This window comes from Vipera ursinii (genome assembly GCF_947247035.1).
Source record: "Vipera ursinii genome assembly, chromosome: 1".
Lineage (NCBI taxonomy): Eukaryota > Metazoa > Chordata > Lepidosauria > Squamata > Viperidae > Vipera > Vipera ursinii.
The window spans coordinates 172078129-172103883 of record NC_139512.1 but is presented as its reverse complement, the minus strand read 5'-3'; positions in this window follow the sequence as shown (position 1 = coordinate 172103883).

Sequence of the window (25755 nt, the reverse complement as noted above, 5' to 3'; positions counted from 1 at the left end):
ATGAGCTATGCCGTGCAGGGCCACCCAAGACGGACAGGTCATAGCAGAGAGTTCTGACAAAACGTGATCCACTGGAGAAGGAAATGGCAACCCACTCCAGTATCTTTGCCATGAAAACCCTATGGACAGTACCAAAAGGCAAAACGATATGACGCTGGAAGATGAGCCCCTCAGGTCGGAAGGCGTCCAATATGCTACTGGGGAAGAGCAGAGGGCTAGTACTAGTAGCGCCAGAAAGAATGAAGCGACTGGGCCAAAGCCGAAAGGACGCTCAGCTGTGGATATGTCTGGTGGTGAAAGGAAAGTCCGATGCTGTAAAGATTTTTTCTCCATAGGAACCTGGAATGTAAGATCCATGAATCAAGGCAAGCTGGACGTGGTCAAACAAGAGATGACAAGACTGAACATTGACATCTTAGGTATCAGTGAACTAAAATGGACAGGAATGGGTGAATTTAATTCAGATGACCATCAGGTATACTACTGCGGGCAAGAATCCCTCAGAAGAAATGGAGTAGCCTTCATAGTCAATAAAAGAGTAGGAAAAGCAATACTGGGATACAATCCTCAAAATGACAGAATGATCTCAGTTCGAATCCAAGGCAAACCATTCAATATCACAGTAGTCCAAGTCTATGCCCCAACCACCGGTGCTGAAGAGGATGAAATTGACCGGTTCTATGAAGCCCTACAGCACCTTATAGAACAAACATCCAAAAATGATGTCCTTATCATCATGGGGGATTGGAATGCTAAAGTAGGAAGCCAAAAGATAACCGGAATAACAGGCAAGTTTGGCCTTGGAGTACAAAATGAAGCAGGGCACAGGCTGATAGAATTTTGTCAAGAGAATACGATGGTCATAGCAAACACTCTTTTCCAACAACCCAAGAGACGGCTCTACACATGGACATCACCAGACGGTCAACACAGAAATCAGATTGACTATATGCTCTGCAGCCAAAGATGGAGAAGCTCTATACAGTCAGTAAAAACAAGACCAGGAGCTGACTGTGGCTCAGACCATGAGCTTCTTGTTGCAAAGTTTAGGCTTAAACTGAAGAAAGTAGGGAAAAGCACCAGGCCAGTCAGGTATGAATTAAATCATATCCCCGTTGAATATACAGTAGAGGTGACAAATAGATTTAAGGAATTAGATCTGATAGACAGGGTGCCTGAAGAACTATGGACAGAGGTTCGCAACATTGTACAAGAGGTAGCAACCAAAACCATCCCAAAGAAAAAGAAATGCAAGAAAGCAAAATGGCTGTCTGAGGAAGCTTTGCAAATAGCTGAGGAAAGGAGGGAAGCAAAAGGCAAGGGAGAAAAAGAAAGATACGCCCAATTGAATGCAGAATTCCAGAGAATAGCTAGAAGAGATAAGAATGCCTTCTTAAATGAACAGTGCAAAGAAATAGAAGAAAACAATAGAATAGGGAGGACCAGAGATCTTTTCAAGAAAATTGGAGAGATGAAGGGAACGTTCAATGCAAAAATGGGCATGATAAAGGACCAAAATGGCAGGGACCTAACAGAGGCAGAAGAGATTAAGAAGAGATGGCAAAATTACACAGAAGAACTATACAAGAATGAGCTTAACGTCCCTGATAATCACAATGAGGTGGTCACTGACCTCGAGCCAGACATCCTAGAATGTGAAGTGAAGTGGGCCTTAGAAAAGCTGAGCAACAACAAAGCTAGTGGAGGTGACAGTATTCCAGCTGAGCTATTCAAAATCTTAAAAGACGATGCAGTAAAAGTGCTACACTCAATTTGCCAGCAAATTTGGAAAACTCAACAGTGGCCACAGGATTGGAAAAGATCAGTTTACATTCCAATTCCAAAGAAAGGCAGTGCCAAAGAATGTTCAAACTATCGCACCATTGCACTCATTTCTCATGCTAGTAAAGTTATACTTAAAATCCTACAAGCTAGACTCCAGCAGTATGTGGATCGAGAACTACCAGAAGTACAGGCAGGATTTCGAAGAGGCAGAGGAACTAGAGATCAAATTGCCAACATACGCTGGATCATGGAGAAAGCTAGAGAGTTCCAGAAAAACATCTACTTCTGCTTCATTGACTATGCTAAAGCCTTTGATTGTGTGGATCATAACAAACTGTGGCAAGTTCTTAAAGAGATGGGAGTACCAGAACATCTTATTTGTCTCTTGAGAAACCTATATGCGGGCCAAGAAGCAACAGTGAGAACTGGACACGGAACCACTGATTGGTTCCAAATTGGGAAAGGAGTCCGGCAAGGCTGTATACTGTCGCCTTGCCTATTTAACTTATATGCAGAGCACATCATGAGAAAGGCAGGGCTAGATGAATCAAAAGTTGGAATTAAGATTGCTGGAAGAAATATCAACAACCTAAGATACGCAGATGATACCACTCTAATGGCAGAAAGTGAAGAGGAACTGAAGAGTCTCTTGTTGCGAGTGAAGAAGGAGAGTGCAAAAGTTGGGTTGAAACTAAACATTAAGAAAACCAAGATCATGGCATCCGGCCCTCTCAATTCCTGGCAAATAGATGGGGAAGAAATGGAGGTAGTGACAGATTTTATTTTCCTGGGCTCCAAGATCACTGCAGATGGGGACTGCAGCCAAGAAATTAAAAGACGCTTGCTCCTGGGGAGGAAAGCCATGGCAAATCTAGACAGCACACTAAAAAGCAGAGACATCACCCTGTCAACAAAAGTGCGTATAGTCAAGGCTATGGTCTTCCCAGTTGCAATGTATGGCAGTGAAAGTTGGACCATAAGAAAGGCTGAGCGCAAAAGAATTGAGGCCTTTGAACTCTGGTGCTGGAGAAGACTCCTGCGAGTCCCTTGGACTGCAAGGCGATCAAACCGGTCAGTCCTAGAGGAGATCAACCCTGACTGCTCTTTAGAAGGCCAGATCCTGAAGCTAAAACTCAAATACTTTGGCCACCTAATGAGGAGGAAGGACTCACTGGAGAAGAGCCTAATGCTGGGAAAGATTGAGGGCAATAGAAGAAGGGGACGACAGAGAATGAGGTGGCTGGATGGAGTCACTGAAGCAGTAGGCGTGAGCTTAAATGGAGCCCAGAAGATGGCAGAGGACAGGAAAGCCTGGAGGAACATTGTCCATAGGGTCGCGATGGGTCGGACACGACTTCGCAACTAACAACAACAAACATGAAAGCACATGCCTAGTTTGGCAAATAGATTTTTCTTTGATAAGATGTGCCCTTCCCCTCTCCTGATTATCTCACTAGTGTTAGCTATGTACTTGGGAGCTAGTTAGCTGAGCCCAGTTTGCAAACTTCATTTTTATTTGAACCAAATAAAATGAAGTTCATTCATGCACTTGCTGTTATTGAAAACCAAAAAACCCAATCACCATTAAGGCTTTTCATCCTTCTGAACATCTGGAGAAACCAAATGCAGTGTAGAAAGTTGGATTGACAATCAAAGCACGATGGTTGAAGATTATTCTCTCCAAGTTCTTTCATATCAGATTTTTCTCAATTTACAAATCAAAAGATCTTTATAGTATTTTGAAGTTCATATGTTTAACTTGATTTTTTTTAAAGATAATATTTTTTTTGTCTCAAATTGTTTCATAAAGCCTGTGCAGCGAATAATATTCATGGCAGTAAGAGCAAATGGATTCTTCATTGTCTTTTTAGAGTTCTAATAATATAAATATACATTGAGTCAGCATGTATCCCTTTTCAGTTACGGTGGATTTACTTATCCTGTTTCCCCATACAACGTGTACAAAAATACCAAGAAAAATAGGCAAATACAATATATACATTGGAAATCATAGTACTGTAGTTTCTCTCTGCGTGCACTTGTGACAAACATTTATTTATTTAATGAGATTAATATGGCTGCCCAACTCATTCTCAGTGACTCCAGACAGCTTACAGGGATAAAACCCTAATGCAAAAAGTGAGTGGCGATGTAGCAGGCAAAGTTTCCAATGCTGCTACCGATGAATAGGTTTCTAGTATCTGACTGAGGTCGGCCGCTGCCCTTTCTTTCCCAGCTTGGTTGGATTGGGAGAAAAGATGTTAACGGTTGGTAATATAAAAGCTCTCCTTGAGGAACCAAGGCGCAGTTGGCAGCTAGTTTAAGCTTCAGCAGTCGGTAGCTCTCCTCTGCTTTTTCTTGGGGGGAAATTAAAGCCGCCGTTGCAACTTTGCTTTCGGAAGAAGAAAATCCCCATTCTTTTCTGATGCCAAAGGAAAAATTATTTTTATATTACATACTCTTGATTCGTTCTTCCTGGCAAGTGTTTGCGTCCGTGTACTGACGAATAAATATGTTCAGGGTTGCCGCCCTCCTCATTCCATCTTGAGGTGTGAAGCCAGAAACCCCCTTTAGGGAGGCTTTGTTCTGACGAATGAAGGCAAATATACGTGTCTCACGATAATGTGGCAGGATCCAATCTGGGTGGGTCACTGTGGCCAAAGGTTTAATCCTCTTCTTTAGTTACACAAATTCTGGTGAGAGAGAAGTTCCCTGAGGATGGGCTCCAGCATGAGTCCAAAAGAGCCTTGGTGGAGCAGTGGGCTAATGCCTCCTTAAGTAACACCAGCTGCCTGCAATTAGTGCAGGTTCGCATCCCACCAGGCTCAAGGTTGACTCAGCCTTCCATCCTTCTGAGGTAGGTAAAATGAGGACCCAGATTGTTGGGGGCAATTAAGCTGACTTTGTAATAATGCTGCTTGGGGTGTGTGTGAAAGCCCTAATAAGCAGGCATATACATAGAATGAAGGCTACTGCTAAGCTTGTAAGCCGCCCTGAGTCTTCGGAGAAGGGCGGGATATAAATGGAATTAAAATAAAATAAATAAATAAATAAATAAATAAATAAATAAATAAATAAATAAATAAATAAATAAATACCCCACAACTCCCTAGACATGTGTGTAACATTGAAATTTCCCCCAGCTCAATGCTCATTTAAATTAGACAGTCAAGATGTCTCTGTGCAAAGAGGGACTCACAGCAGAGGCTTGGAAGTTCAGGAGGGCTGGTAGAAACATAGGGAAAGTCTCGTAACACTCCTGATGATGCCATGGGATTTTTGAGTTTCTGCCATGACAACAAACATTGAAACACAGAACAGGAAGGAATCTGGAACTGAATGTGTTTTCGTGGAGGATTTACAACCACCTGTTTTTTCTGTCTAATGTGCAGTCAAATAATGTGAAGAATGCTATGATATTCACAGCTTTATTGAGTTTCCATTGATTTGATTGAACTTATATTATCACTTTTACAGAACCTAATTTAGTGAGCATCAGTTGTCCAGAGATCCTGCTTAGTTAGACTGGATCTTAAGAGTGTGGCTTTTTCCTTCATACAGAGACTTAATAGCATTTTTTTGGGAAATCCTTCAATATACAATTTAATGCAGAAAAGGTTCTTTCAAGACAGAAAAGTTACCTTGTAATACCTCTAGCCCATAAAGTTTTATTAGAAGGGTACATCATTATTTATAGCTTTTCCCCTAATGGACATCATTCTATGGAAACATTGCCAGAGATGGGGTGGCCAGACTGATATTCAAGGGTAATAGTTCTTACAAGAGGTGAAATGTCTGAGGAAAAGCTAAAAGGCAGTCTGCTTCTGTTTTTATTGTTTCAACCTTCAGCCCTAGGCCTGGCGGTTTGGCATCTCCTGTAGAGTAATAAAATCTCCAAGTAGAATTAAGTGAAACTTTGAGAATGATACTGAATGGTTGTGGACAGCTTTTATAAACGTCCATTGCAGCTTGTTATTCTCTTCATTGAGAAGATAACACACATTTTACGAAGCCTGCTTTGTTTTGGTGAGTTCATTACCTATTGTGCATCTGGACAATAAACATTCTGCTTCATGTATGCTGAATGGATCAATAAAAATAAAAGAAAATATCACGAGAGACATTTCTGAACAACATCTATGTTCCTCTGCCTGTCAAGAAAACACATAGGCACACATTTTAAATAGAAAAAATGGAAACTATCAAGCTGAACAGCATATTTGCTCAAGCAATTGGGTCTAAGACAAATCTTTAAGGGTCAAGATTAGGCTGGGGATGAGGTATTTCCTAGCTCCCTTCTTGCTTTCTCTTTCCCTTGAATTTCTTGCACCTGTCCTCAGTTATTTTAACTTGCATTTGTATTTCTTATGGTAAAAGCTAAGATAATGGTTATTTCACACCTATTTAAAGTGTTCATTTATATGTCCTACCAGTTGGTATTAATAACACTGATGGGCACATAACACCAATGTATTGTTAAGGCTATTGTGGGAAGTGAAAAAGAAAGAAAGATCCAAGGAGAAAGGTACTTAATCAAATGACTTCAGGATTCCGATATGGTCTAACAGGGAAAACCTTTGCATATTTACTTACAAATATTAAACTTGGTACTACTTGCTTTCTTTGGTAAAATTACATAGTGATTATGTCAAATCTACATTTTGCTTCTGTGCTCAGCAATATGTCTTCAGGGTTAAATAATAGTTTAGACTGCTGTTAGTTGTGAGTTTGCTGAGAAATATCTTTGTCCTGGGCAAGTCTCTGTCTTTCAGCTCAATTTCTTTCAGAAGATTGTGAAACAGGCTAAAAATGTTATTATAAAACTTTAAATGAAATATATCAAATGATAATAGGGGAAAATATCAGCACCTCAAGAGCTTTTAATTGCCAATTTTTCACCCACAAAACATGGCTATATTATTGTAACTTCTGAATATGTGCACTGTCTGCTTTACTAATTGCACAAATGATAAAAACAGAGTAGAATTAACTATCATAACTTACATCTTTTTAACCATGGTTACTGCACTTCAGTCCAGAGAAGGAATTCTTATAAATCAAACTTCACTATTACTATGTAAGCAGTAGACTTGTACAGTATGCCCAAATTGGGTGGGTGTAATTCAAAATGACAGAGAAACTTATATTTCACTCAGATTTACACTTTTTAAACCATTTCCTAATTTTTATAGTTCTCTATCACTGTGTGGGTGCAAGCTAAAACAATTGCCTGAGTAGATCACAGGGTAGTTTTAAGATAATGGAATTAATACAGCCCTACAGTATGCTCGTAAGGGATGTGGTGGCTCAGTGGGTTAGGACGCTGTGCTTTTCGATTGGAAGGTTGGCAGTTTGGTGGGTCGAATCCTGAGTGCTGCATAACAGAGTGAGCGCCTGTTACTCATCCCAGCTTCTGCCAACCTAGCAGTTCGAAAGCACATAAAAATGCAAGTAGAAAAATAGGGACCACTACGGTGGGAAGGTAACAGCGTTCTGTGTGCCTTCGGAATCTAGTCATGCCGGCCACATGACCACAGAGACGTCCTCGGACAAACACTGGCTCTTCAGCTTTGAAATGGAGATGAGCACCGGCCCCTAGAGTCGGAAACGACTAGCACACATGTGCAGGGGAACCTTTACCTTTACCTTTACAGTATGCTTAGTGCAAGACCTTCAATTCAGGAAGCAGCTATACATCCTTAAAACTGCCATCCAACCTCTGCTTAAATATCTGCAGTCTGTTTTACTTTTGAAGATTTTAGATCATTAGGAATTTATTCAATATCTGCTTCTCTAAGAATCCACCCATTAGTTCTAATCTTGCCCTCTGAGCAACAGAAGACAAATAGATTCCATGTCGTATGAAACCTCATTAGTAATGTGAAAACTTTTTACCGTAATCTTAACAGTCTATATGTAATTAGTTCTTTTAACTATTCCTCAGTGAGCCTGAGTTTCAGATGCTTTTTCTTCTTATCTGTGGACTTGCTCAGATTGATCTGTTAGATAGATAGATAGATAGATGATAGATAGATAGATAGATAGATAGATAGATAGATAGATAGATAGATAGATAGATAGACAGACAGACAGACAGACAGACAAACAGACAGACAGACAGACAGACAGACAGACAGACAGACAGATAGATAGATAGATAGATAGATAACATTTGTTGTCATTTTTTTTCCTGTGGGCACAATGACACACATTAAAAATGAAATTTAGTTGTTTCCTCTCAAAGTGTACACATACATAACACATTTAAAACATACTATATACAACATATGCATAGACCTACACCCTTACATATAAGTAACATATAAATGTTAATCACTGTCCATCTTGAATTCATAATGGAAGCAAGAAGCTTGAGAGTTCACAAGATTAATACTGTATGGAACAAAGCTGTGACTGAATCTGGATGTTCAGCTTTGGATACCACGAAGCCTCCTCCCAGAAGGTAACAAGGAAAACAGGTTGTGAAGAGGATGTGTAGTGTCCCAGACAATCTTGCAGACCCTGTTCAAACTGCTTATGTGCTATATCCTGGATAGAGGGGAGGGAATTGCCAATGACCTTTTCAGCCATCCTCACCACTCTCTGCATTGCCTTCCTGTCTGAAGCAGTGATGCTTCCAAACCTGTGATGCTGTATGACAGGATGCTCTCGATCGTCCCTCTGTAGAAAGTGTTTCAGTGTGATATGAACAGACCAGAATAAAATAGAAGCATAATTTCTTGGTATCAGAACATAGTGGTCAAATGTTCTGGATGTAATATAATTTCATTTATAAAATTTTAAATTCCTATCCTTCTGGATATTTTTCATGCATTTACCTTATAAATAGAAATCTTAATGTATTTTTTTCTTGCAACTAGCACTAAGCATTATTTATGGAGACTTCTTTAAAACAGTTTTTAACCAAATGAAGAAGCAAAAAATGCTGCATTTAAATATCAAAATAACTATATTTTAAGGAAGACTTGATCAACGGCTAGTACTGAATCATGCTCAATAATTATTTTTTCACGGATACTTGAACACATGGAGTCTGTGGTCATTATCTGCATTGTTATATTTGAAACTCTTTAATAAGAAACAGTACATAAATAGAGCATCTTGCTTTAAAACAATACCTCTCAGATAAGCTGGATCACAGAATTAACAGATTCCATCCACCTTTGGCTTTCCAGCTAGGATTAGTGATATCTAAATAATGCCAATTTGAGGGACATTTATAGTACATAGTTATTTTTTTTTTCAATCATCATTCACCATCCAATTATTTTTTCATTCCCAACTGTAGGTGTAACACAAAGATTACTTTTTTTTAGATGAAGAAATGTCTTTAATTTCAATAGCTATACTTCTTGATCCTCTGAACAAATAATAATCTTCTCTGGAGAAGCCAACCTTATAAGTCACAAAGCTCTTCTTAATTATGTTGTGTACTCACACAGTTTTTAATAAGATGAGATAACACAATCAATCTACTTTGATAGCCTAGGTGAAATTTTGTCAAGTTTTTTGATATTTAAAATTACTCTATAAGTAGAGGAAGGGCAAAATGTTGACACCATGAGACCTGATTACGAGCTTTTCTTTCCTACAACATTAAGTGGCTTAACTCATACCTGAACCAGCTAAGAATGAAGAGGTCAAAAAATACCACTTTTGATATATAGCAGAAAGAGACAGGTAGGGATGGTTTCCCAGTGGACTGGATGCAGATAAAAGATGACATTGTGCCTTCCTGACCTGAAGAAATATTCAGGGACAGGCTGATTGGACAAATCAGGTCTATGTGTAGTCCAACAAGATTAAAAGGGAAATGTATGCTTCTTTCCCCCTGCATCCTTGCATCCCCTGTCTTTGTAGCTAGCTGCAACTGTTGTCTTCAGCCTTCTTTCATCTAGAAATGTCTATCTCCTTCATTATAACTCATAAATAGCTGTCTATTTTTGTTGTTAAATTGGTAAATAATTTATAGGTTGCTTAGAGGCCTTCGAAAGAAGGAAAATCTAAATCTGAGGAGAAGGCTCCAAACTATAACACAGAAGTGTTGGCAGGACTTTAATCTCCTTCATCCATTTATGAAAGGATTAAAGCATAATATCTTATCCTAAGCCATGTGAATGAATCTTTATAGGAAGGACGAACAATGTTCCCAAAATCAATTTGTGTCCCCAGCCAGCTAATATCTTCAGAAAGTAGAAACATTGCAGAAATGGCCAGAGTTTTTCTTTCAGCTTATGCTTATGGTTTTGGTGGGCTCTTAGGGATGGAAAAGGGAGCACCAAGCCTTTGGAAACCAAGTAGCTTTTATTCACACCTCTACAAACTGTCCAGTTCCTTAAAAGAAAACTCATGAGATCACACCTTTGAAATTAGGAGGCAAAATAGCAATACTGGGGTCATTGAGGAATGGCAAAGGATGGAAATAAGATTAGCTCTGCTGCCCACTTCCATTTAGATGCTTAGAGGGAATAAATGATGTTATTTATAGCAATTTTATGGCATTGTGTTTTAACTTGATTGTATTTATGCAATACTTTGGTATCTGCAAAGATAGATACAAATCAAATCAAGCTTTTATTACAGTGATAGACCAGCATAAGGAAGATGGTGTACAGTCAATTTAAAAGAATAGAAGATACATACATCAGAGTCTAACAAAATTATAAAAAGTTAGAATATATAAAATATGTATTAAAATAGAACGTGTGTGTGTGTGTGTAAAGCACAAGAGTCTAAAAGTGTCTAAAAGGAGGGTAGGATCATTAGATGGGGTGTAGAGGGTCATAAAAGCTAATATATGGCCCAGTAAATCTACCACAACACAGAGCACTCTAGTATGATGAACTAGATGCTCATTAAGACTAGTTTATGGCACAGGTCTTTATGCAATAAATTTTGAGGGATGCTGGGCAAAACCTAGCAACATTGCATGTTGTAGCAGGGTTGGTATCTGAAAGCAGCAGGAAAGTCTCTGTATTACAGACAATGGAGAAGCACATGGTCTGTTGTTTCTGTCTGTCCAGAGTTTCAGAGGCTTTCTTTTTCTGGATAAGGAATCTGGCAATGTGCCAGAGAAAAGGCCCTCTGGTGTTTTGGTACTTTGAATTCAGATAAGTATCCATGGTGTATCAAAGAACTTGTTGGCAATAAAGGTAAATTTGTGCTTATCTTTACTATATGTTGTTTTCTGAAAGATAAGTAAAAGATTTTAAATGCTTCTGTTCTATCCTCGCTGCATGTTACCCTGTGTGCAGCTTGATGTGCAGTTAAGCCCACCTCTCCTCCAATCAAATAAACCATGTGTATATATCTGGATGCTTTATTAAAGGAACAGGATGGGTGAAACTGGGAAAAATAGAAATACAATAAGAACCCAAATACAAAAGAAATGATGTTGAGTTTTGGGAGAAGCATAACAATTACCAATTACAGATAAATCTAAATCTCACTAGCGATGCTGTGTGCATGGGAGGTGGATTTGTGTCCTCAGATGAACATATGTCGCAGATTAGGCTGGATTCTTCCCCCTGCCTCTGTTTCCTCAGGCTGCTCAAGGAAATGGAGCCTGGCTTCTCAGGATGCACTTGTTTTTGGAGTGAGGGGTGATGGAAGGTGGATGTCTTAAAGGCCCAGCTCAGTTTCCAAACAATAAAGATTGGTATTTGGCCCGGCCACTAGATGGGGCCAGAGAACAACAGTATACCATATTTTTCCGTGTATAAGACACATGCAAACACCCTGTTCAAAAATCAGGTGCATCTCATACAAGTGCAGCGTCTTAAAAATAAGGGTAACCTCCACAGCCCAGGGCATGTCTGTGTGGGTTCTTTACATGCCGCTGCCATGCCGCTTGGTGCAGGTGTCAAGCCCCTGTGGGCTTGCCACTAACGGGAGTGGGGAGGTGGCAAGATTGTCAGCAGGCCAAACTTCTGGATTTGCTGGCTCAGCTGTTTGGCGCTCCACTGAACAGCTGATCGGCAGGGAGAAATGGCGGGAAGCTTAAACCTGCCTTCACTTCCCTTGCCTTGCTGTCATGCTAGTACTCACGCCAGTTTGTTTACCAGGGTCGGAAGGCTGCTGCTGTAACTGACTATGCATGCTCATCATGCTGGATGCTGATTAGGTTGTGTGTGGGGGGTGGGGCTGGCCAGGAGGCATCTACTGTATTTAGAGAGTTGGGAGGCAGTTGCTCCCAGCGCTGACTTTGTTTGCTGTAAGCTTGGAACTCGCATGCCAGAGCGTCTTATACAAGGTTGCGTCTTATAGACTGAAAAAAACGGTATATACAAATTCTATGCTGAGGGGGATGACAGCTTCAGCTAATCAGGAAATGTTACTCTCCAATCTTAAATCTACTTTGTCATCAACAGTGGACAAAGCAGTAACTCTGTGTCTGAAATGAGGCACTTGAAATTTTAGGGTTTATGTTGCTGATTTTTTTTTACAAATTTAAATTTAAAGGCATGAATAGAGGGAGAACAATTTTGATTACATTTCAATGTATAGGATTTTTTCTGTGTTGTGGTGAAAAATAATTGTGGTTTGGGAGCTTTGGGGAGATTTTGTTCCATCAAAATCCCTTGTGTTCTTAGGACTCCTTCAGAGTGAGTGGTCAAACAACCATAGTCTTTTTGCATTGGGGGAGGGGAGAGAAATTAATAATAATTATACAAAAGACAAAACGTTCACTGACAGTGAACATAGCAGTACCCCGGCAGAGCAGAAGACAAGAGAAAGAACTGGAGAAAAGCACACAACACAAAAACCTACAAATAGAATAATTGTGGCAAAAGAAAAGAAAGATAATACCAATAGTATTAGGTGTCTTGGGGCAACCCAAAATCATCTGGAGCATCACTTCAATGCCATTGGCACTGACAGAATTGCCATAAATCAATTGCAAAGGGAAGCCTTACTTGGAACAGCTTACATCCCATAATGCAATCAAACACAATCAAACCACAACTTCTGCTATGACATGTCCTGGAAAGGATAGGTGGATAAAAATACTAAATCCAATCTAAACACCTGGCTGACTGTGTAACCAAACATGATAACAATAAGATCACTTAGGCATTTCGTTCATAACATACCTGATATAACAGTTATTGAAAAGAAGAGAGTCTGGTCCATTGGTGTTGCTATTCTGGGAGATTCTAGGATTGAAGAAAAACAGTTGGAAAAGATTACAAAACTTTGGGACTTACAGATCTAAGTTGAATTCTTCTGGAAAAATAAATTCATTGTTATATGAATAGTGTTTGGAGCTCATGGAGTGATTCTAAAGGACTTCATTGATGTCTGGAAATATTGAATTTACCAGACTTGAATACTCTAATTTTACAAAATAACCCAATCCAGCTTGGAACTACCTAGCTTCTAAGATACCACCTTAATAATTCTTAGGTCCTTGGTTAGGGGTTGAATTATTTCGTTTCCACCAGTCTTAAACTGTGCATCTGACTATAGATTTCCCATACAAAATAATAATAAAAGAGTATCAGTTCTTTAAGTCAGTGGTCCCCAACCTTTTGGCACCAGGGACCAGTTACCTGGAGAAAGATTTTTCAGCAGACCGCAAGGGGCGTGGTTTTGTCTCCTGCCTGCATCCTGTGGATGGGTTTTTCCTTGTTTGTGCGGACCAGTTGCTGGCATGGCATGGCCTGGTACTGGTCCACGGACCAGGGGTTGGGGACCCCTGCCTTAAGTCACTCACTGAAATCTATAATTTTCTTAAATTCTCCTTCTGTTGAATCCTCCTCCTTTTTTACAGTTTACTTGTAAAAATTCAACTATTCATAAAGATGAATAAAGTGTAATGTGGTTCTTAAGGAGAAAGATGTTGCTACACCTTGAAATGATAAAACCGTTAACCATTTATAATGTTCTAGAGCAATTTTATTAATACAATTCTGTCCATTTTATCACATGCAGATTCTTTTTCAGGAGCATTTTGTTAAGATTATATAGAGCTTGGTGGATGGATAAACAAAAACAAAGGATTCCATTGGCAACCAGTTCCAACATTCTTCTATCACTGTAAATGTTAGTGTGACATGAGATAATTATTGTTGTGTAGCCGGTTCTTTGCAAGCATTGAGCGAGACGGAAGGTTCAAAACAGCAACAGGCTTTATTGAAGGTGAAACATAAGAGAAGCGACAAGGAAGCTGCTGTGCAGCTATTTATATGGTTGGCCGATAGGCGGCGACCACTAGGTTTGAAGCATAGGTTTCCCACCCAAAGACCTACTTAGCTGGCTGGAGACAACCAGTCTGGGCCAGCTAGCAACCGTTACAACATACATGTGAACTAGCACTTAGCAATTGAACGCAAGCAATTAGCAAGCAGTGCAACAAGAGCAAACACAACATATACAATACATTACAATTATATTAACAGTTTTACATCTATTTAGATTTAAGTACATTTCATTTAAATGAAACAAAAATGCTAATGAATTTTTTGTGTTTTCCCCCATCTTTCGAAAGATTGCTTCTGGAATACAATTCCATACCAAATGTGCTGCTGGCTTCAAAAGGTAGTATTTGTTTCTCCTCAAGCAACAATGAGGGAGAAAGAGGCTGTGAAAAAACTCTATCTCTTTTTTTTAAAAAAAAAATGTTGTTTCTTGGAAGCATGTATATTGTGGAAGGGGAGGCAAAGATATTTGCTCCTCCAACTGGAATTATGCTACCTTGGATGAGAGCTTTCTAGACTGACATCTGTACAGATTACTGTTCTGTGTTAAAAGTGTTTAATACAAAAAGCTAAATTTGGAAGGGAACAAAATTTGAGAAAATATTTTGTATTCTTTAGTTACAAAATAAATTTCTGGTTGCTCAATTGTGTAGAAAAGAACCATGGCTCCTGAAATAGAGGCAATTGGCCATCTCTCTTTTAGATTATGGTGGATCGCCACTTAAATCTGCACAGGGACTGGATTCTGATCCTGCCATGCAAAGCCACTGGCTTCTGTGTATGTCTTTTATGCTACATACATTTTGAAATGTATTTTCATCTGAAAACTATTTTTAAAAAATATATTTTATTGATGTTTTTTTAACATAAACTTCTTAATATTTGGTAAACAGCTTATATTTGCAAAGTAATCACTAACAATCAGTTTCTGTATTCCAAAGTCCACATAATAGCTTTGCTTGATTTTCTCCTCTTTCAATAATATTCTCTTTGCCAACCTTGAATTGAAGATCCTGTCTTTGATCCTCTCTTTTCTTTCTCTCTTAGTTTCTCTCATCATCCCTTGTCTCCCCATTTCTCGTAGTACTCCCAACAGCTCTGCAATCCATTTTATCAAATCTTTTTTCTTATCCTCAGATTTATTTTGTGGTCTTAGAGTATAAGTTATCTTTTCCATGTCCAATGTTTCTTGTAAGTCCTTCTCCACTTGATTCAAGTCATACTTCCTTATATTGTTAGGTTCCATCTTTAAATCTCTTTCCTTCAATTTATATTCAGTTTTCTGCTTTATCTGCTCTCTCTCCATTATTATCCTCTGAGAGTTTTTTTGCCATGAAGTGAAATTGGAAATGGATTCATATAAACTTTCAAAATTATTTTTAATTTCCTCATGGTTTAAGATCATTGTTATTTGAATTAGTTGCAACATCTCATACATATCCTCCTGGAAAGTTTTTGTTTTTCTTGATACATTCTTTCTGCAGATTTCTGATTTTCCATTATAGCCAAAAATCAAGGTTTTCCTTTCTCTGCAAACAGATTTAGAGTCAGAGTTAAATTAATATTTGTAATCGAGAAAGGTCAGATTTTTTTAAAAGTTTATAGTTCTCATTTTATATGTACCCCAGAATGTTTTCTTTTTTTGTCACAGCTGTTCTCTATTATTAGAACTTTGAATAAGAACAGATTAACTTTTCTAGGGCTTTAGTCTTGTATTAGAGCAGGAGTGTCAAACTTGCAACATCACATGACGTGGCATGATGTATTGTGACTTTTTTGCCATTGCCAGCAATGGGATGGTTGCAATTTTGCTATGATGCATCTGGCCCGTGGGCTGGTAGTTTGACACCCCTGTATTAGAGCAACTGTTGTAATTTTCATCCACCACTAGATGTCAGCACCAGTTCATTTTTTCCAGTTTTAAAATAAAGAGTTATCTTCTACTTTCATAGTTTAAAATGATGATCTTAAGAGATTTTAGACAAATAACAAACTTATCCAGATTTAGGTCTTATATTCATTTCATTTCAGTATATTTCTCCCCCATAAAATGTTTAATTTGCTGCTTACGTCTGCAGAAGGATGGAGCAAAGGTCCCCCTCCTCACTTTCAGAGGTTTTTTTTTTCATCTTGGAGTTTCCCCCCCCCCCCAGGAGATCAGTTAATATGTAGAATAGAGAAAATCAATGTTTTTACCCAGATCCAAGCACATTGTTTACAATCAGCTTAAAATAATGCTTTTGGGCTTCAGTTGCTTGTAGCTTGGGCTAGACTCTGAAGTTAGGCTAACTTTTCTCCTGTTGGTTTCTTTTCCTGGACCGATGGATTGACTGCCGTGTCTCCATGGTCCATGGGACTTCCTCCCTTCTTTGCTGCCTCTTCGGGGCAACTTCTGGCCCATTTAGGGCCTCCTAAAAGGCAGAAAATCAGCTGTAGGGTGTGTAGCCCTGCAATCCCTTGGCTGGTGCGTTACTGCGCAAAACTGGAAGCCCCATCTGAAAACTATTTTGTTGCTGTCAAATCTGTAGTGAGTTTCATCACATATTTTTTCCCATCTACAGCAGTTGACTCAACAAAATTTCTATTGTTCTTTGTAGAATTGGGATTAGTATAATAGGGAGTAATTTTATAGCTTATGAGCTACTCTCAGGTATCACAGCCAATGACTTTATTTAACCATTTTAGCATATAGAGCAATACATACCTGTTTAAGCTTGCACAAGATTCTTCAAAGGAGCAAAGCAAAAGATCATATTTGTACATTAAAATTCCTTACTTTATTGTTACAATAATTTTGCGATAAATAGTGAACAATGTAAAATCAGAGAGTGTGTTTCTTTTTCCAGTCTTTGTGTGATGCATTAGACAAGAAGGATGATATAGCATGAAAATAGAAGAGGAGAAGAAAGGATGGCCAGTGGTAGCACCTTAACTTGAACTCAGAATTGACAGAAATTTCCAAAGACAAGGTTAGCAGAGCTGTGCAGCTCTGCTCACTTTCTAGACACAGAAAAGTAACAGTATCAGCCAATCTAATTTATATAGCCACCCATCTGACAAGACTTGACTTATTATTAACTTATTCCCCAGTCTGCCTCAACCTCCTAGTTTTCTTTCATATCCAGATATAATTAGTGATCAGTGGCCTGAACGTTCTTTTAGAACAAATTCTCCAAGTTGTACTTACCCCCAAATATATAACCATGTATGTGCTAGATTTCAAAATGTGTTTCAAAATTATATTCTAAGTGTGTGTGGGGGGGGGGGGGCGGCAGATGTGCATGTTGAGACTGTAATTGTAGCACTTCATGTTTGCATTTCCTTGTTCTGGACTCCTAACCGAAACATTCTGTATCATATACTGTATCATATACTTTATGAGGAGGTCCTGTCTGCAGAAGGGATGCTGAAAACAACCATTGGAATTCTTAGACACTCTAAGTGAAGATGATTAATTCATAAATACCAAGGATGCTGTTATTTTTAGCATGTTCAATCCATTGCAGGCCCTTTGAGAATGGGGCAAGCTTTATTGGAAGATACACACAAAAGCTATTTTTTTCTGAAGTTACCGTAAATCTTTGCTTTCCCCTTCAAACTGCAAAAGCCAAGTTCAGAGATTGTGTTTTATTTTTTTCCCTTCAGTCTTTACTCCTCAACTGTATCCTATGTATATATCAATTTGAAACAGGTCTTAGCAAACAGAAATCAGGCAGCCTTGGGATGTAATTTAGGTACATGAGTCAGAAAGTGACTGGGCCTAATCCTTGGACACTTTTTGAAACTCCTGGGAACAAAATCTGCTTTTTACTTTGTTTGGCAAGTGTACGGTCTTTTAAGCTGTAATTTTGCATTTCTGAAAATGGAGACTAAACCTGTTCAGAAAGGGACTCAGAATTATAGTGAGTAAAGTCACTGACACAACCCTGCTTTTTAAACCTATTATGCGACCATAAAGTACTAAAGCTAGGTTAGACAAGCTCATCTCCTTTCCAATTACCCTGCTGTATTTGGAGGATAGGAAGCTCAACATTTATACAATGGAGGTAAAACATCCTAAAGATGTTGGAGCAAAAAAAGCCTATGCAATCTGAAATAATTTCTGCCTGGCTTTTCATCAGTGTAATCATCTAGTCCAGGAGGAAATGGAGTCGACCTGCATCATGAAAGGGCGAAGGATGAAGAGGAGAGAGCTCTACAGAGAGCATATTATGTGTCCCCTGCGTCACAAAATAACGTGAACTCAGCATTAGATTACAGATTCAGTTTGTAGTAATATTGCAAAGCATTTTCTGCAAATGGGAGACTGGTAAAAAATAACATAGCAACAGCAGTTCCATCAGGCTGCAAAACCCAAGCAAACTAGAGATGGAAAACTGATTATGGTTTTACTCATTTTCTTTTCTCCCCCCCCCCAATCATTTATTTTACCTACTCCAAGCAGCTGAACAAGTGATTAAAACCAGAATTTAAAATAACACTTTAAAGAGACTTTCATTCAAAGTATTTAGAACATTCAGTCAGAAAGGTGAGAAGAGTGACTAAATAACGCTGGCAAAAGCTAGGAATGGGGTGGGTGGGTGGAAGGAAGACAAATTTTCACCATAAAAACAATGGGAAGAGTTATATGAGATTCAGTTAATTAAATAGAAATGGGACTTGCCATAATAGTGTCAAAATTGATTAAGTTGTTAGCTGGAATATCACAGCCCTAGTACTGCTCCTTGTCTGTATGTGTGAACATTGCAGCTGTATTCCAAAGAGATAAGATAATCTTTATTGTCATTTTTTTTTACTGTGGGCTCAATGACACACATCAAAAATGAAATTTAGTTGCCCACTCTCAAAGTGAACACATGCTTAAACATACCATATACAATACATGCATACTATATACAACTTATGTATAGACCTACACCCCTACATATACACAGGGCTTTTTTTCTCATAGAACGCTCAGAACAGAGTTCTGGAACCTTTTTTTTTGCAGACAAACAAACAAACAAACAACCCAGCTCCCTTATTGGTTTTCCTAAGCCTATTGCAGGGCTAGCAATCTTGGCTCATTTTTATGACTCGTGGACTTCAACTCCCAGAAATCCTGAGCCAGCCATGCTGAGGGGAAAGGGAGAGGGTTCAAAGCTGAGCCATGCTGGCTCAGGAATTCTGGGAGTTGAAGTCCTTGAGTCATAAAAGAGCCTGCACTAGAGGAGGACATTAAAATTATTTACAGGATTACTTCTTTAGGAACTAAACTTTTAGAATCTAAAACAGCTAATTCAGAAAAGCCAACAGGAAAGAACCTCACATTTTTCATCTGCTTCTGTCTTTTGGAAGGTAAAATTAGGTAACAAAATAATCTATTTCTTATGTTAACATCTCTGCAATGAAATCAAAGGTAACAGGAAAGAAATGAGAAACATTTTTCTCAATGTAATATGTCTAATTTAGCTGATTCTAGAAAAAATAGTATCTTTTGTACACTCTTGAAAACTATTTTGAATCTATACAATTCTTAAGAATGAAATATTCTTAATTTGGACTTTTACTGTTTGGACTGTTGTGTGTTTTGCAAAATAGATTATTTAGAATCTAGTTATGTTGCACTTCAGTCTTTAAATAATTAACCTAGTATATACATAACAATATATGATGTTTTCCCTGGTGAGCTTAACATCAATAACAACATTTATTAAAAAGGCTAAAATAATTTCTGGGGGTATTATCTGTATAGTAAAATTTTGGACAAGCAGTTATCATGTTACATATGTGCATAAGCGTAGTCAGTAGCATATGCCTTTTTAAAAATATCAAACATGCAAAGAAACAAAAATAAGTCCAAAATATCTGTATTACATCCAGAAATGCCAACTTTGCAACCAATATTTCTCATCCATAACTATGGCACCCTAAGGATACCTGCATACATGCAAATGTTTCTCTGGGATCAGTAGCGCAACAGGGATTGCTTTTTCCTTCCAGTAACGTATACCTAAAACCAGATTATTGCATTTGGCAATTGTACTAAAAAAATCTCATTCATTTAATTTGAAATCAAGTGAAAAATTGATTTAAATTATTTTATTAAAACAAATTAATGGCAATTCTTTTATAAAACGTTGCCTCAAACAAAATGAGTTTAACATGCCTGCTCTAGATAGTTGAATGCTCCAAAATAAATTCTAGACCAGGCCTGTACATGCAGCTTACCAAGCATCCTTGGACAGAGCACAGACTTTTTTTTAAAAAAGTAATAAAATCACCACCACTGCCCTGAAAGTCATGTTGGCTTACCATGACCACAAGCTCCAACACTGTAGATGCTCCTCTAGTCACCAAATCATTGATTAGCCCACCAGCATTCCTTTGCAGACCACAAAGATTTTTAATTTATCAGTGTGGGCCTTTCCTTTCTACAAGATGATTAATAATAATAATAATAATAATAATAATAATAATAATAATAATAATAATAATAATAACAACAACAACAACAACAACAACAACAACTAGCCCAACCCCCTGCTCAGGCAGGAAACCCTATACCATTTCAGACAAATGGCTGGCCAGTCTCTTCTTAAAAACTTCCAGTGTTGGAGCATTCACCACCTCTGGAGGCAGGTTGTTCCACTGGTTAGTTGTTCTAACTGTCAGGAAATTTCTCCTTAGTTCTAGGTTGCTTCTCTCCTTGACTAGTTTCCATCCGTTGCTTCTTGTCCTGCTTTCAGGTGGTTTGGAGAATAGCTTGACTCCCTCTTCTTTGTGGCAGCCCCTGAGATATTGGAACACTGCTATCATGTCACCCCTCACCCTTCTCTTCATTAAACTACACATACCCAATTCCAGCAACCGTTCCCTATATGTTTTAGCCTCCAGTCCCCCAATCATCTTTGTTGCTCTTCTCTGTACTCTTTCTAGAGTCTTGACATCTTTTTTATATCATGGTGACCAAAACTGGATGCAATATTCCAGGTGTGGCCTTACCAAGGCATTGTAAAGTGGTATTAGTACTTCACTTGATCTTGATTCTATCCCTCTGTTAATGCAGCCTAGCACTGTGTTGGCTTTTTGGCAGCTGCAGCACACTGCTGGCTCATATTTAAGTGATTGTCTACTAGGACTCTGAGATCTCTCTCACAGTTACTACTATTGAGCAAGGTACCACCTATACTATACCTGTGCATTTGATTTTTCCTGCCTAAATGTAGAACCTTACTTTTTTCACAATTGAATTTCATTTTGTTAGATAGTGCCCAGTGTTCGAGTCTGTCCAGATCCTCCTGTATCTTAAGCCTATCTTCTGGAGTATTGGCTATTCCTGCCAGCTTGGTGTTGTCTGCAAATTTGATGAGTTCATCCAAATCGTTGATGAAGATGTTGAAGAGCTGCACAGACCTCTTCTCGATTTTCCTCTTGCCTTTCCAAGTTAACTCCTTGGTCTGTCATTGAGCAAGAATTGACTTTGTAGGGAAGCATATTATCATTTGATGTATATTTAACATATGTTCTGCCTTTATTTACCAATTATATAATATTTGTATGCCATCCACATGGCGAGGTTTGGGGAAACTTACAATAGAAAAAATATATTTTTAAAATCATAAGATTAAAATATCGCCCGGCCCACACAGCCTCTGCTGCCCACATTGCGCAGCCCCGCCACATAGAGTGGGCTCTGCTGCTCCCACAGCACCAGCCGCGTTGGCTCCGGCCCCAGGGAGGGGAGCCCGCCGCCAACACCCTTTGCACCTGTGACTGCAGCAGCACCCCCCCACCCCCCGCCTCCTGCGCCCGCCAAAATGAGAGTTCCAGCACCTTTTTTTTAAGAAAAAAAGCACTGCATATACATAACATATGACTATTAAACACAGTCCATCTTGAATATATAATTGAAGGAGGAAGCTTGAGGTTTATGCTGTGTGGAACAAAACTGTGGCTGAATCTGGACATTCTGCTTCGAATACCATGGAGAAACAACAACAACAACAATAAAGTTGGAAGGGACCTTGGAGGTCTTCTAGTCCAACACCCTACTTCATCTGCTATCTTGCCGATATGACCTACAGGTGGATGATACCACATATACCGTATTTTCTGGCGTATAAGACGACTGGGCGTATAAGATGACCCCCGACTTTTGAGAAGATTTTCAAGATTTTTCGTCTTATACGCCAGAAAATACTTACATGCCAGTTGCCAAGTGTCCGACACAAGCCTGATTCAGACCCATCTGATGCAGATGGTGAAAAGCCCTGCCGGTTCCCGCCCGACACCGGACGGCTCCGCTGGTGCCGCCTCGAGAGGGAAGGGCGTGAGGCGCCTGCCACGGCTCCCCGAGCACTCCTTAGCAGCCGGGGAGCACGTGCGTGCGCAGGACTGCCCTGCCAGCTCCCGCCTGATGCCAGCCTGCCCTGCTTCGTCCACAGTGAGAGGGGAGGGCGTGCCTTCCCGGGCTCATCAACTTGCAGCCACGCCAGAGCTGAAAGGGGCTTTTCCTTCCATCCACCCTTTGGAATAAACGCAAGAGCTCCCGGGGTCTGGCGCTTGCAAGGGGGAGGGGAAGGGGCTTAGAGGCTCTTGGAAGTGGGAAGGGAGAGTCACGTTGGAGGGGGGACTGGACTAAGGAGGCTCAAAGTTGCTTTGCAAGAACGGGGGCGCTCGATTGATTTATGTACTATTTTCCGGCATATAAGAAGACTGGGCGTATAATCTTTTGAGAAGATTTTCATGGGTTAAAAAGTCATCTTATACGCCAGAAAATACGGTACATTCAGTTGCCTGGATTTATTTGATTTCATAACTTGTTCTCAAACTTCTTTATGCCTCTGCCAGAGAAGCTCTGATTCTGGCAGCTCTTAAGGTCAGGCACTCTCTACATCTTCTCTTGAAGAGCCTTGCAGCTTCCCTCTCTTGGGCAGATATATCAACACCAGATATTCTTCATGAGAGACATCATCAAAGATGGACAGATTGCTGACACTGAATAGCATAAGAAGAACGGATTTTTTTGGAGAGATGTCTCCCCAGTGAGGTAAAATCTGAACCCCAAAGATCATACAAAGATCATACAGTACTGCACTGTATGGTACAACAGCATTTCAGTATTGAACTAAGGCACGGGCCTTGATTGATGTGAGTCTAGATAATCTGCTTCCTCTAGGAACAGGAGGAGCTGTGGTGCTCATGAGCTATGTGATCTTGCATTCCCCCAAAGAGGTTTAGGGACTGGTCAATAATTATCAACCATGATGGGATCCTAAGGTGAAATTGCTCTGCACATTTTGACTCTGAATGTTTCTGCATTAATTTGTGACTTTCAATTAAAAATACCTGCGTTTACTATTAATTAATTACTTCATTAATTAAAATTGTCATACCATTGAGTCCCTCGGCACATTGTAATAAAACAATACATTCAGGCAGTATTATTTCATGCATTTTTCAATGTATTTTTTTTTCCTACTGTCTGCACTTATTCCAGAGGTTTTATGTAGCATAATATATTTGGGGCATTTGGGTTTTATTTGCAATTTCTTTAAAAAATTGCCAACTTCATTCAATTGTTTTGAAAAATGTGTATTTTTCTGTTATGTCTCACCTATAGGTTTTAGGAGGGGCAGATTGGATAGGTTCATATAGGAATATTCACCAAATTAAACCCAGGGTATCTGCAATGTTTCTAACTCAATTAACCATTAGAAAATTAGCTTTAAAGACTGGTGGCTTCTCCCCACCTTTCTTTTTCTCTGATCTTCTTCTCTTATTGTGTCATTTCTTCTTTAATTGTAATTCTAACAGCAAGTTCGCTTCTCTTCCTCCTTCCTGTTTATAGCAGTAATTCTTTTTTTGCTGAAGAGTGATATAAAATATTGTAAATGACATTGAAGATCCAGGGAGGGTTTCCCTCAGAGCTATGCCTCTTGTAAATCGAGGAAGCAAACACTGTATTTTTTTCCCCATAGAATTCAGTGGGCTGAGAAATACTTGGCATGATTCATAAAATGTAGTTAGAATCCTGGAAGAAAGATTTGTTTAAGATACTTGCCACCACAAGGGGGCAATTTGACCTAAGAGTTTCCACTTTCCAAACTTCTCCATCCATGAAACTTCATCACTGTCAGGGCAAGAAAATGCAGGCAGACAAAAACAAATCTCAGGGTTTTTTTTAAGTCAAATGCCTCCCTGGCATTAGCTATCAGCCTCTGAATATGCCTGCTCATTCGAAGGACCTGCCGAGGATGACTGACAGGAAAAATGTAACAAGTGAAGGGTGAAGGTGGGAGTGAGAGAGGCTGACAGGAAAATGGGCTTGAAAGGACCTGAGATCTGGGGAAAAATGCACTTACTCCCTGCCAAATTACCACCTGCTTTGATTCATGCTCTTTTAGCAGCCTTTAATGAGATACTTGAGAAATCCCTTGGGGTATTATTATGGTTGTGTTTTCCGTTATCCCTGCCAAGGTTTGAATAGAGATAGAAACCCTTTATAAAGCTACTGGCCGTGAACATAAGAAGAGGACAATTTTAAATATTTTTTTCTATCAGTCTATTTTGGAACATGCCTTTCCCATCAACTTCATGGTTTGTTTTGCTCTGTATTTAAGGAGAAGGCCAGCTTGCCTTTTGAACCCCCTTGTGCCAAGATTTCAGAGCAATGTGACACAATTGGATACATACATTTCCTTCAGCTCTGATGAAGCCCAATTTATGTAAGAAAATCTAGTCTGCTGGGCTAAATTAGGGAGGCTGTTGTTGGCTTTACAACTTAATTTCAACTGGTATTTTGGCATGGATGTACAGTGTATGGAGTTAGATAGTCAGCATGTGTGGTCTTGCAGCTTCCGCATGTGTTCAGAAAAGAGATGAAACCATATGAAGGTGGCATGTCAAAAGCCTAATTTGGCTGATGACAGAATCATATGATTCTAAATCTGCTACAAAAGAGTGAAACAGTTCTATGAATTGGCCCTTAGAGTTGCCACGAACTCATAGGATTGTCTAGGAAGAATAATTCTTTTACTCATTTTATTGATTCAGAGCTATTATGCACAACTGGGGATCTGTAAAAATTAATTGGGTGTATGTTGAATGCTGTTTATTGGCACATTTTCACACGCTCAGTATTTAGATTAGTCTTATGTTGCTCACTGTGAGAGAACTGTGGTTATTTGTCTATTCTAGTAGTAGAATCAACAACAACAGAAACAGGAACATTCAAGGGAATATGTACCAGTTACAGTGCATCCAAAATGAACAGTTGATGTTGATTCTTCCCACCTCTTTTAATTGCATATATAGGGAACTTTTGTTCGCAGGCAACTGAAGCCAGTTGTTTTGCCGCTGGTTCCCTCAAATCGTTCAGGACACCGTATTTTTTTGATCTTAAGCCTTCACTTAGGAGGTCACATACTATTGGACACCTTTTCACTCCAGCAAATTTTTATTAAAGTCTTCTGCTTTTGTGAGCTACAGCTCACTTCAGCAGACACATCAAAAGCTTCTGCTTTTTAATAATATTTATTAGTCTGAAAAGATGTTATTAGACTCCTCCTGGTTTTTGGCTACCATAGTTTTCCTTCTATAATGATTGATTGAGTAACTGATTTACTATGTACCTTCAAGTCATTGTCAATTCTTGGCAATCCCATAGATTGTCTCCATGACAATCTGTCCCTAACCTGGTCTTACAGGTCTTCCAATGGAGAACCCATTGCCACTCTGAGTATGTCCTCCTGGCTGTTAGTCATCC